We start from the raw sequence: 14,766 nt of genomic DNA, 5'->3' as shown, positions 1-14,766 counted from the left end.
CAGTGAAATGGATTTTATGCACATAAGTATTTATTTTCCTAAGAAGTAAAATATACTTCTTTTCTCTTAGTGAAAACAGTAAATTTCTCGTAAGGGACAAACGGATTTCATCAAATTTACAGGAGAAATTACTTACCGAATGCAGTTTCTTTATACTTCTGGAAGTTCGGGGAAGTGTTTTCTCGCATCGTTCATTGAATTTTGACGGTAAATCATCTATTTTTCGATATAAATGTGTGACCGATGCACGGAAGTTCTTGCATCCATTTACTTCCAGGTGGATGTAGCCTGTGTGTGATGACGTAATCCTGGTCAGTGTTTCCAAACACGTGTTTTTGTAACTGAAGAAGATACGTTTCTAAAAATGCTTTGTGGGGCTATGTGTCAATGGTTCGTGGGGCTATGCGTCAATGGTTCGTGGGGCTATGCGTCAATGGTTCCTGGGGCTATGCGAGAATGGTGTGTGGGGCTACGCATATTTTTTTCGAAACCAATTTTTAACTATTGTAACCTATAGTGACCCTACCTAACCTAACCTTACCGGAAATGGTTCGTGGGGCTATGTATGAATGGTTTGTGGGGCTATGCGTCAATGGTTTGTGGGCTACGTAGGTATCTTTGGGTGCAGTGGGGTGGAAACACTGCATGCTGAGTACGGTAGTGAAACTGTGATCGCCATTTTGCGTGTTACCGAAGGCAAAAAGAAACGAAGAAAACTTACTCAATATGTCGCAAATATAGCTTATTTCCGAAATGCCACCTTCAGCAATGTTTCTCAATGCAGAATACGTTAAGTACGAATATTCAAATTAAATAAACTAGGAAATTTCAGCTGTTTGTCCCTTACGAGAAATTTACCGTGAAAACTTGATTTTTATTCTTATTTGACGAACGAACAGAGATATTATTACCCAATATCCTGAAAGGCATCACGTGAATGATACGAGTCTTCATGTGATCATTTTTATTGTGCTTTAGTTAAATAATCATGTTCTTTTGACTTAAAGAACGTGTCAGTTTTATGTTCCATTTTCCTTAGTTCTTTACGATAATCGTGACGATGAGGATTCATGGTTTATGAATTAGTTGAAGGAGCATACAAAATGGGTCATCGAAGAATTCCAAGCTAGAATTCCTTGCTTCCAGGTGAGTTGGTGAGAAACTTATGTGCGGATGGAGTTCCGACATTTCCGACACCGTCATTTGCGACACTAAGGCAAAAACTGTTTTTTTTTTTCGTCATAAGCGACACTGCTTGGATATTCCCCTACAATTTCTAATTTGTTTACCACAATTAGCGACATTTGCGTTGACACGCACCTTCTGCCTTTAGGGCTTTTTGTTAGTCTTGTTATAACCCTTTTATCGGACTTCTCAGAGGCTTCTAAGGGTTAGTAGGACCAAGCCCTTGCAAGGTCTGTGGTGTAGGATTTAATTTTAATTATCACCTATACAGGTTGAAATGAAAGATCCTTAAGATCTTTTACTCGAAGGTTTATTTGAACTTTCGATGTTATACAAATACTTTTCCAAACAGACAATTCACCCGGTATAACTTGTAGGCCTAAACCTATTAGTTATACCGAAGTTTAAAACCCTGGTCTTTTGATGATGCAGGAGAACACCTTATTCAGAGTTGGGTTTGTGAATATCCGCCAAAATGGAGTACAAGTACTCCAGCCAATCCGAAGATTGAAGCAAGATATTCCCCAACGTCCCCTGAACCATCAACCTTTCGGCAACCAGGAGAATGTCCCGCAGACTCACAAAAATCTAGCTCTTTTATATCATATTGTTGTTTACAATTTACCATGGTTATTACATAGTTGTTTAATATTTCTATAGTTTCAGCATTTAAGTTTAAACAATTCATTACCCATTGTAACATTAACAATAACACATTTTTAAAGAAAAGATTCCAACATAGATTAATATAATACAGATTGAATAGTTTTTTTTGCTTGAAAAATCATGTGTTGACAGGGGCGACACATACCGTTCCCCCAGATAAAAATAAAATTAAATATAAGTGAACGTTATTTAATTTTTTTTTTTTTTTTAAACATCATCTAGTCAAACAATCGTCAAATTAGTCTTTAACTCAGCATATTTCGATATTTTTTTAGTGGACCTTCTTCATTATGAATCCTTTGGATCACTGCTTATTTAAGAAAGAGTACAACAATAGTCTCACGGTTAGTGTTATTAAAAACAGTTAATGTCTATTTTTTAGTTTAAGGTTGATACTTTTCTCATAGTGTCGTGATTTGAACAACATAGTTTAGCAATTTTTTAGAGATAAGCAACTAACGCTTCTCAAAAAGGACAAACATCAAAAACTTCCTCTTCAGTTGTACTTTCCCTTTCCTTTGGTAAGTAAAGATCCTGAATACTTTTTTAGCCAGACTGATGTCTTTTTTGAAAATCCTTGATAACTCTAGGGTTATTTGGACCACATTTTTCTTGTTTTTCAAACCATTGTGGATGCAGTTAACGCAAGTTATATCATCCCTGCTGTTTAAAATGTATCCCTCGTTCCACTGTCCTTGAAGGGACCTGTCGACTTCGGCAGACGGCCGGGTATCATCATGTTCAGAGTCTTCAGGTAACGGGGAAATTAGATCGGGTACTTTAAAGGATTTTAAGATCTGCTCTATCTCCGGGGTTTTTTCTTCCTTACGAGAACACACCAGGATATCGTGACATTGTTCCAACACTGACCTTAGAGAGTGATATTGAACACTGCTTACCTCCCTGCTAGTTATTATCTCCTGCTTCAGCTCTTCTGTAGCTCGACTCATTCTTTCCTCCGGATGTTCCCTTGTGTTGATCAGACCCCCAACATCTCTAAACCATTTTTGATAAGCCGAAGAAAATTCTATATTCCAATCGTCTTCCGTGTTACTCGCCATAATTTTTTGTGATCTGTTTGTTTATTCTTTCACCATGGATTTCCAAGAATGTGAATACAAGTGGGTATGATGACCGCTATGGTTTCCATATTTTCAGTAGTTCCGATTTTCTTTCAGGAGTGCAATTTATTTTTTTTAAATTTTGGAAATTTTCCTTTCCTGAATCTTCTTGAGTCCATGGGTCTAGCAATTCCGCGGCATTGTTTCTGATCTCTTTTACTATAAATGGTCCAGTAAAACATTCGAAAAATTTGGAAATGACATTATTTTTAGCGGAACTTAGCTTGTGTGACTTTTTTAGTACCAAGTCCCCTTTAAGTAGCTCGTAGGCTCTAGGATTTCCCTTTTGTAGTCTTTGTTCCTTTCTTCGAAGATTATTAGACTGAGCATGGAAAAGTTTATCCTTCCACGGTAGTTCGTGAAAACCATCGTTTTGTGGCCAGTTTATTTGTTTCAAAATGCTAACTTGCACCGGTTTATTGTAGAAAAGCTCTAAGGGAGCATATCCAGTTTCTCCTGACACAGAGCAATTCAATATCCAACAGATTTTCGATATAAATTTGTGCCAATCCTGATGGGAATTATGACAAAAAGTCCTTATTAACCTAACTATCTCCTGATTCGTTCTTTCTACAATGTTGCCCGCAGGGTGATAAGGAGTGGTGTGAACTGCTACAAGTGAGTGTTTTTTTGCAAACTCATACCATTTCTTCGAGGTGAATTGACTTCCTCGATCAGATAGTATATACTCCGGCTTAGGACAATGAAGTAAGTATCCGCTTTCTAATTTACTTATTATCTCCCTGGTGCTAGCTGTACGTAGTGGATATGCCATCAGGAACCTACTCCCGACATCTATCATAGTGAGCAGATAGTAATAGTAAGACGATTTAGGTAGTTTTCCGATCAAATCAACGGATAAGACTTCATGAGGCTTTCGATTTGTGGTGGTTAATTTTTGTTTGGATAGGCCTTTCTTATCAGGTTTGTTTTTTGAACAAGTTAGGCATTCTCGTATATATTGGGCTATTTCCATTTTCATGTTTTCCCAAAAGAACCTATCTTTTATTCTATTGTAAGTTTTGTTGAAACCAAAATGTCCAGTTTCGTCATGTTCGGACCTGAGTACTTCTCCTTTTAGTTGTGCCGGCACTACTAATCTTTTAAACTTTCGCTCACTTTTTCCTTGGAAGAACAGTAAGTCGTAATGTAAGTTATACTTGGTTGAGTTTCCATCATTACTTCGGGCCTCCTCCAGCTTAAGTTTACAAAATGGATCTTCCTGTTGTTCCTTTTTCCATTTGTCTAGTTCTAGTTCCTCCAAAGGTTTTATAAGATTCCATACATTATAAGTCTGGCTCTCTCGAGTTAGTTCGGTAGGCTGATCTTCAGGAACAGGATATCGGCTAAGAACATCTGCGATCCCATTGTTTTGCCCCTGGATGTAGATTATCTCATATTCATATTGCTGCAACTTTAAAGCCCACCGTGTCAATCGAGCATTCCAGTTTATACTGTTCTCCAGCCATACCAGATTTTTGTGGTCAGAATAGATCCTAAACCTTGTGCCGTAAAGGTATACTTTAAAATGTTCAATCCCAAATATGATGGCTAGGCATTCTATCTCTTGGGTTGTGTAATTTTTCTCAGCGAGTTTTAACTTTCTGCTGGCGTATTGAATTATACTAATATCTTCTAAGTTTCCCTTTTGTTCTGTTTGTTCTTGGAACAATATTGAACCTAGCCCAATGCTAGAAGCATCACACATCAGCTGGAATGGCCGTTGGAAGTCTGGTTGAGCTAATGCAGGAAGTTTTACTAACTCCTGCTTTAGTGACTGAAAAACTCTTTCTTTTCGGTTGTCCCATTCCCATTGTCTACCCTTTTCTAGTAGTTCTTCTAGAACGGCAGTTTTTGACGCTAGGTCTCTCACAAACCTACGTCGCCAGTTAACTAAACCCAGAAATTGTTGAAGGTGTTTCCTCGTTTTTGGATGTGGAAATTTTAAGATGGCTTCATCTCTTTTGGGATCTATTCTGATGCACCTTCCTGACACAAGATGGCCTAAGTATTTTATCTCTGGTTTGATAAATTCACATTTTTTTAACTTTATAGTGAATCCTTCACTCTGCAACTTTTCTAATACGAATTGTATGTGCTGAAAATGTTCTTCTAGAGTTTCGTCAAAAATGAAAAGGTCGTCTATATAGACAGTGAGAAAATCTTCAGTCCAAGGCTCGAAAAGGCTATGCATCGTGTGCATAAAAATGGCTACAGCGTTCGATAGTCCGAATGGCATCCTGGTGAAACACCAAGCTCGACCTTTGTAGGAGAAGGCGGTGAACTTCTGGTGCTCTGGTTTAATAGGAACTTGAAGGTAACCTGAAGCCAGGTCAAAGCACGAAAAATATTTTTTACCCTGAAACTTTTGTAGAGCTTCTTGAAGTCGCGGCACCGTACTTTTAGGAACTATAATTGTTTTATTTAATTTCCTGAAGTCAATGCAGGGTCTTACTGATCCGTCGGGTTTGTCCACCACTAGCATTGGATTCATGTAAGGAGAGTTACAATTTCGAATTACTCCCCATTCATTCCATTTATTTAACTCTTCTTCTAATTTTTCACGTTTCGACATCGGAACGGGATAAGGTAATGAAAACACTGGTTGGTTGGTGCTTAACAAAATTTCACAGGTATGGTTTTTTGCAAGTCCTGGTTTGTCAGAGAATATAGGGCGATACTCAGTTAATATTCGAAATAGCTTCTCTTTCTCCCTTTGATCTAACAATTCTGGAGCAAATGCTTTCTTCTTCATATCTTCCTCGGATGCGGACCACTTGTCTAACTGAGATTCCTTTTCCGTCACTAATAGTTTTACATACGAAGTCTTATCATTTATTGCTTCAACACTATTTCCTTGACTATCTGGAATCAAAGTTTCTTCCACAACTTGTCCCTTTACCGTTAGATATAATTTGTTCGCACCTGCATCTAAATTGACTTTGTATCTTTTGAAGAAAGGATATCCGAATAACAAATCGGCTTCTAAATTCTTTACCACATAGACTTGGTCCTCAAAAGTGTGCCCTGCAATCTCAAAAAGAATGGTTCGGTATCCCACAATTCGGGACCTCTCATGTCCAACAAAATCTTTTAACCTTATTCCTGGACATCTTTGCAATTTCAGGCCTGGTAATCTCTCTCGGAGCTTTTCCCAAACATTATAATTCATGACAGTGCACTCGCTTCCTGTATCCAAAGTACATCTCATGTTTAATCCTAAAACTTCTATTAGAATTTCTGGCTTCTTGCTGCAATTCCCAGTTACTTCGAAAACATTAAACAATTTCTCTTCTTCTGAATTTGGATAAGAATTTATATCTAAATATAAAACATCTAAATTTTCATTAGTAATTAGTTTGTCTTCTTCGCTCTCACAAACATCAAGATTGTGTCGCGTTGTAGAAGGGAGAGCTTCATCTACAACGACCTCTGGTTTAAGGCGAGGAGGGACAATTTCCCCTAGGTCTTTCTTGCTGGGGCAGCTGCTGATCACTGTTGCCAACTTCGCTCTTTTAGAGCCAGATCTGGCTCTTTTGTGCACTCGTTTGACTGAACTGTGGCACCCGCCCTCTGCCCGACTATGATGCCACCACTGGCTCCGGCCCATAAATACCAACTTTTGCCAAGAGTGTACACTTTGCACGTGCGTGATATTCGTTTAGCTATAGGCTGCGTCACCCACCTGTTCTTTCCTCCCCATGTATTTTTATATATAGCGCTGTGGCTAAGATGAAGATGACAATTTTGTTATCCGGGAACCCTTTATTTTCGATTTTATATTAACATCATTGGATTATTGAGATGGGTGATGCCGCCAAATCTAGACGGTGAAAACTAAGAATAAATTGCCATCACTTTAAAGCTAGCGGTAATAGCAGCACCCCCACCCTTCTGACAACTAAAATTACCCTAGTAGGCACTTTATGCAGCCTTCGTTAATCTAGCTCCTTGAAAGTCCTCTTCAGCTATATTAATGGTGAAATTTAGCTCTATTATGCACATCAGGTTTGGCAACACTGCCAGGATGGCCGTAGGAGGCAAGGAGAAATGCACTAGGCTTACGGGACCATTATTTTATTCGTTCTCTCGGGAATATCGAACATCCGATGACGTAGAAAAGTACATGGACGGGAAAAGGACACGTAGAACTATGTCATAGCAGTAGGAAAAGTCGAAACTCCCATTTGATGAGCCGTAACTTGAAGTTGAAGTTGATGTCCCATAAGGAATACATGGGATTCGGTAAATTCTAATTCATCATATTTTTCAAAAATCGTATAAGGCTTAATAATCAACTTAGGAAACCGCTTCCACTTGCCACATGGGGAGAAATTCATACTCTTCATTTCTGGCGGAGATCTTTTTAGTAGCATTGCTCATTCCGACGATATTGGAATAAATGCATGCCTGGTGCGTAATTGTCCCTCTTCGCCTTAAATTTGCTCGACTGGTAGAGGGAATATCCAAAGAAGGAGCTTTAATAGCGGAGGGAATTTCCCATACAGGTGCTCTAGGGTTCAAAGCACAGTCTTCTGGAATTTCGTCAGTCTGTATTCCACATTCTTTCTTTCGAGACTGGTTCCAGTTCCCTTGATTCTGGTTCTTATTCCAGAATGTCCTTCTATCGGCATCCTTCCTTTGGAACCTTAGATTTCCATTAAACCTCTGGTTGATCGGTGTGGGCCTCTTATCTTCTTCTCCTCTATTCCTCCGGGATAGCTCTAGATTCCTGATTCGAGGTTGAGGATTTCTCCGTTCATCAGTTCGTTGGTGATCGGCTTTCCATCCTTCCATTTGTTCAGACGCTTCGAACTTTCCCAGGAAATTCGTGAGTTGGTCTATGTTGGCGGGATCTCGAGTTAGTACCAGTTGTCGCACTCGTGAAGGTAATTGGCCAATGATTAAGTTCAGCACTTCTGATTGGTTGATGGTTTCCGTCATATTGCAGTATGCTGCATAGACCTCCCAGTAATATTCCTCCAATGATAACCCTGCACCTTTGCTATAATGTTTATTCCTCAGGGTATTCATTTCCCTCTGTTTTGCTTCAGGTGATGCGTATTGCTTCCTAAATGCAGAGCGGAAATGTTCAAAAGTTTTCCATCTCTTTTCGTTTGCCATAAACCAAGCCTTGGCTTTACCCACCATTAGCGAAGGAAGGACCTTTAGTCGATACATCATGGGCATTTTCATTAAATCCATATAAGTATTTATCTCCTCCAGGTACCTTTCAGCAGATACTGAATTGATTTCTCCATTAAACTTGGTGAGGGAATTGACGTCAGACATTCGGAGAATCCGATTGGATGAATGGTTTAAGTAGGAATTATCTTCTACCATTTTTTCTGTAGCGTAGTCTCTAGTTCGTCTCATTCCGCCACTCCTTTTTCGTTTCTTTCTTTGGCATGGCTCAGAATGTTCGGGAGATTCGGAACTGGAAGAATGAGAGGAGCAAGAGGTTCTTACACATATCTTCTTTGGCAGAGTTTCCATCTCTTCATTCCTATTCTCTTTGCCTAGCTGTAAGGTCTCCAACTTTGAGTTTATCGTTTTTATAATTTCCACTTGTTGTGTTTGGACCTCATTCGTTTTTCTTATTTCACTTTCCAAATTTACGGATATTTCCCTCTGACTTTCCTTCAGCTCGGTTAGTAAACCGCAGTTTTCATTATCCTTGTCCTCTCGATTCTTTATTTCTTGGTTGAGACTTTCTTGTAGCTGTTTAAAACGGTCATCATCTATCTGCCGATCTTCTCTCCTTCTTTCCACTAGTTCTTCATATTTTTCGTCTCTCTCTTTTCTGATTTCAGCTATTGCTTCGGATATTTCTTTTCCTAGATTTATTTTAAAATCTTCAAACATTTTCTTACTCATTTCTCGTTCCCTTTCTCTTTCTGCTTTCTGTTCGGTATCTCTTTCACCCAAGGTTTCAATCAAACGTGCGAACTTTTGGTCACTTATTTCTCGTTCTCTTTCTCTTTCTGCTTTCTGTTCAGCATCTCTTTCACCCAAGGTTTCAACCAAACGTGCGAACTTTTGGTCACTCATTTCTCTTTCTGCTTTCTGTTCAGCATCTCTTTCACCCAAGGTTTCAACCAAACGTGCGAACTTTTGGTCACTCATTTCTCTTTCTGCTTTCTGTTCAGCATCTCTTTCACCCAAGGTTTCAACCAAACGTGCGAACTTTTGGTCATTTTCTTCCTTGTCTTTCTTGAAATCAGTCATAAAGGAGATCATCATTTCCTTCCAACTATCATCTGTTGGGGTTGGCGTAACTTGTTTTTCCACACACTGTCTACATTTAACGTCTACCTCCGCTGCTACGTCAGATCCTGGGGTTTTATGTGCGCAACTTTCATGAACGTATCTGTTGCAGCCGGAGCATGGCAATAAGGTTTCCTCCTCCTTTTCTTCATTCGTACAGCAAACAAGCCTCTCCTTTTGCTGTCTGGTCAAAGGTCTCTGGGAACCTATCATCTTTGCTTCTTTTGTTTCTGGAATAGGCTTCTTCTTCTGTTTCTGGAACAGGCTTCTTCTTCTGTTTCTGGAACAGGCTTCTTCTTCTGTTTCTGGAACAGGCTTCTTCTTCTTCTGCTGGGCCACGAAGATCCACAGGTGGTTGCTTCGATGGTCCTGTCACGGTCGCCAAAAATCACTGACACGCACCTTCTGCCTTTAGAGCTTTTTGTTAGTCTTGTTATAACCCTTTTATCGGACTTCTCAGAGGCTTCTAAGGGTTAGTAGGACCAAGCCCTTGCAAGGTCTGTGGTGTAGGATTTAATTTTAATTATCACCTATACAGGTTGAAATGAAAGATCCTTAAGATCTTTTACTCGAAGATTTATTTGAACTTTCGATGTTATACAAATACTTTTCCAAACAGACAATTCACCCGGTATAACTTGTAGGCCTAAACCTATTTGTTATACCGAAGTTTAAAACCCTGGTCTTTTGATGATGCAGGAGAACACCTTATTCAGAGTTGGGTTTGTGAATATCCGCCAAAATGGAGTACAAGTACTCCAGCCAATCCGAAGATTGAAGCAAGATATTCCCCAACGTCCCCTGAACCATCAAACTTTCGGCAACCAGGAGAATGTCCCGCAGACTCACAAAAGTCTAGCTCTTTTATATCATATTGTTGTTTACAATTTACCATGGTTATTACATAGTTGTTTAATATTTCTATAGTTTCAACATTTAAGTTTAAACAATTCATTACCCATTGTAACATTAACAATAACACATTTTTAAAGAAAAGATTCCAACATAGATTAATATAATACAGATTGAATAGTTTTTTTTGCTTGAAAAATCATGTGTTGACAGGGGCGACACAGCGTACGTGCAGCAGCAATAGCGTCTCTGAAGAAAGTATTTCCAGAGGCTCAAATCAGTGGTTGTAATTATCACTTTAACCAATGTTTGTGGCGAGAGGTGCAGGAGTTGGGACTGACAAACTATTACAAAACAGATCCAGATGTGCGGCTGTGTATAAGAATGTGTTCAGCTCTGGCTTACCTTCCTGTGTGCGATGGAAGATGCGCCAAACCACGACATATTGAGAAAATTTTTGGATTATTTCGTTGAACAGTGGATGAACAACTCTGTTTTCGACATTTCCATGTGGAACTGCTCCCAACAGCGACACAGGACTAACAATGCAGTCGAGGGATGGAACCATACATTTAATGTATTGACTGAAAAGTCAAGTCCTAACGTGTACCAATTAGTGAAGACTTTAAGATTAGATGCTGTGTACAACGACTACTTATGTGAGAGGAAGGCTTTGAATCTTAAAGGGACGTCAGTACATTACATTAGATGAGAGCGTTTGCCGACTATGAAATGCATACAGATCTTAAGCGCTTTTTGAGGAGAATGGCGTATGTTCAGAAATTAGAATGAAAATAGTAAGATGTTGGTTCAACTTCAAGAGAAACGACGCATTCTACATTTCTACATTGACAAGGGATTGCAGTCTGCTCCTATACTGACAAGGGATCTAAAAAGATCCGTCATTGACAAAGGATAAATACATCCAGCTTTTAAACACCCAGCTTCCATGATGCCAGTGTGAAGGAAAACTAATAAAGGTTTTAAAAAACACACCAGCTTCCATGATGCTGCCAGTCCTAAACCTGGATAAAGTGTGACGGGAAGCTGTTTACACTTTGTGTCGCAGATGACGGTGTCGCAACAGTCGCGGATTCTGTGCGGATACTCACAGCGATGCTTGTCTCAACTTGAAAAGTCCACCAGAAGTAACTTTTGTCATCTGCTGTACCCAATGACTTCTTTTTTTATTTTCAGATGCGATTTCTCTTGACCGTCCCAAAGCTATATTGGAAATGCAAAGTGGCCTCTTCTTTGGAGACAGACGTAACATAAAACGACCCCCTTCCCTCCAGCAACCCCCACCAGCATCCTTCAAGCAGCAATCCTCCATTCAGTTGTTTTCCCCGATCTTCGAAGACGTCCGTTACCCCCTCCTCCTCCTTGTCATTTATCGTCGCTCCGTCGTCCCCATTCCGGGGGCTTTCTCTGATGCAATCTCCGTTCTGAACATATTCTGGGAGGATTCGTATGGCGTTTTGAGGTTTTCTTCCCATTGGAAATATCTCCCCTCCACATCACCACTGCTAACCTTTGGTGGTTTCTCCACTCCAAGAAACAAAACAGTAGAAATTGATGACGTAACTTTCTGGGGAAGCGTCACATTGAAGATCACTGCGCAGTTTTCTTCTAAATCTTGGAAAACAGGGTGTTTGAAAAGCTCTTTTTCTTTTTCGCGGTGGTTGCATTATAGAAACACGAAGAAAAAGTGTTAGTAATTAATAATTTCAAAAAGTGTCAGTAGATGGAAGCACAATTGAGATTAGTGATGTCAGAAGCCAATAGTGTCGTTCCCAAGCTGCTATGGTCCCTCACACCTAGAAGGAAAATGAACGTCAAATGTTGGAAACTTGACATTTCTTGCGAATGCACAACTCAGTAAAGATAAATTAAGTGCCCCGAGTTGATACCTTCCTGGAGATGAGGCCTGCTCAAAAATGTTTGTAGAAGGTGAACCCTGTAGAGTAGCACAGAAGCAGTGTTAAATATCAGTGTTTTGAGGTAACTAGATACAAGTAATACTTACTTTTTGAAGGAATTCTAACTGTAATAGAGTTAAGTTTTCTTGCAATAGAGATGACGTTAGTTATTTTTGACACATTTTAACTTGAGGAAGAGCTAAATTTGCAAACTCTGTTTTCGTTTTTCTGGATGCTAAGGTGAAATGATGGTCCTGGAATCGCCTAAGTCAAGGAAGCTAGGCTTCGCGCTTTATTGCAGTTCATTTCTAATTCGGCGCGAAAACTTCAGGCTTGCTGGATTCATTTGGCTACCAGCAATGAAGTCATTGTCGAGGGAGTGGATGTTGTTGAACTTGGAATGGAGGAAAAACAAACGGGTACGAGTGGAATTGATGCCACAACGTGTAAAGTACCGTGGGCCCCATGTGAACGATTTTGCGAGTTAAAAGCATTCAAACAAATCTGACTTCTTATTCCATAATTTATTTGATATAATAATATAAATATATAAACACATATTATGTACCAGAAATCTAAATCAAACACATGTAAGCTTTCATGTATTTATTTTTGTTACAATTATTGATGTATCATTGATTGCGTGTAATTTGCTTGCGAGAAAATTATCTGTAGTAAGTAACTGTAATAGTAATTTACTTTTAAGTACCAGTAACTAACTTGAGTTACTTTCTAAAATGAGTAACTGTAATTCATCTACTTTGTCGCGCAATTAGCAGTAACTCGGTTACTTTTTAAAAAAGTAACTTTCCGAACACTGTTTAATGAGAAGTATACAAACACTTGGCTTCTTTCAATAATGAATACGGAAATGTGACGTAGAGTCCGAATACTTTCGGAACATCCCCAGCTGACTGTGTCTGTCTAGCCTGCGAGCCTACGAACTGTGCAGTGCATGAGAAAGAGGGTCAGTGATAGGTGTTGGGTTGTGATGACGTTAGCGGCTTGCTTGTGGGTTGGTGGTCCTGGGAGTTTTGACTCGCACTCAGGCTGCACATTATATTAAAGAGGAAATAAAAAGTAGGCTTAATTCAGGAAATGCATGTTACTTCTCTCTTCGTAAACTTTTGTCTTCTCGTTTAATATCTAAGAAACTAAAAGTTAAAATATACAAAACAGTAATTTTGCCTGTAGTATTATATGGATGTGAAACTCGGTCCCTTACATTGAAAGAGGAACATAAATTGAGAGTATTTGAAAATAAGATCCTTAGGAAAATCTTTGGACCTAAAAGGGATGAGGAGGCAGGTGAGTGGAGAAGGTTACATAATTCAGAACTACATAATTTGTATTCATGTCCAGATATTATTAGAATAATTAAATCAAGAAGACTTAGGTGGGCAGGCCATGTGGCACGAATGGGAGAGGAAAGAGGAGTTCGCAGGATTCTTGTTGGGAAACCTGATGGTAAGAGACCTGTAGGAAGGCCAAGGCGAAGATGGAGGGACAACGTTGAGATGGACCTAAGGGAAATCGATAGGGATGGAAAAGAGTATATAGAACTTGCTCAAGATAGGGAAAGATGGAAGGCCTGTGTTGCTGCAGCCATGAACCTTCGGGTTTAAGAAGGCTAGAGAGTTAGTTAGTTTACTCAGGCTGCAAATGCACAATGGCCAGACATGTTACGGAAACAATCTCGCTCTACCTAGCTAGCGAACATACTAACAGTGTAGAGCGTGGATTGGTCGTTCCGGGATTTCCGACTCGCACCCAGGCTGCAAATGTAGAATAATTAAAAACATTACAGAGTTAGAATAATCTCACTGTAGTAAGAATTTAAACCTTTTCTCGTGCACAGTGGAGTAGATAGAACTCAGAGAACCGGAACGGGACGCAAAAAAAGAGTTTGAAGAGCAACAAGGGCCGCTAAATTGACGTGCCCGGCGTACGATATCGACACTGCGGAGACCGAAATGCGTTCACAATTTCCAACGAAACGAACGCAAAAATGTATCTTCCACTGCCCGGTAATGATACCTCCTAACGCAATTTTCGCGACCAAACTCGATGCAACTGGAAGCAAAATTGGTCGTTGTTTATTTAATCGACATGTCCGAACATTCAATAAACGAACGCTAATTCCATTTCCCGTTCCACCGCTGTGGTCGTACTGCATCGTTGGTTTTCGAAAGCGATGTTTATTTATATATAAAAGAACGCACACACAGAGAGAGGGAGGGTGTATGCAGATATACGCGCGGTGCATTGTGGAACCAGCAAAACTGGATGATAATGAAACCGTATCAACAACTTCCACTCATAATCCCTTCCCCTACATCCCGCTCTACCCGCTACAAAACCATAACTTTTTTCCTCAGTTTAATTCGCATTTACATTACATTCCATCCCCCCCCCCCCTCGTGCCCGGCGAATAAAGATAATAACATATTGGAATGAATCGAAATGTTCCTGTGGTATCGCTTTCTATCTAACGCCTGATAAAAAGTTTTGCGCCGAACTAATGGGAGGCTTGCTTCATCTTGATACGAAACGTGCATAATTCGGGTAACCCAGAACCCGATTTTACCTGCAGAGGCATGTGAAGTGTTGCCAACTTTGCATAAAAAATGTATCCAACCCCCTGTTTTTCTATATTTTTTAATTTTTTTTTTGTGAATTAGCACCTTTACCAGTGCCGGCTCTACAATAAGAACTGCAGCGTTGCAGAACAAAATTATTGATGAAAATATTGTACA

This window comes from Lepisma saccharinum, chromosome 16 (assembly GCF_977018435.1).
Source record: "Lepisma saccharinum chromosome 16, izLepSacc3.1, whole genome shotgun sequence".
In the NCBI taxonomy this organism is placed as follows: domain Eukaryota; kingdom Metazoa; phylum Arthropoda; class Insecta; order Zygentoma; family Lepismatidae; genus Lepisma; species Lepisma saccharinum.
This window is presented reverse-complemented; position numbering follows the sequence as displayed.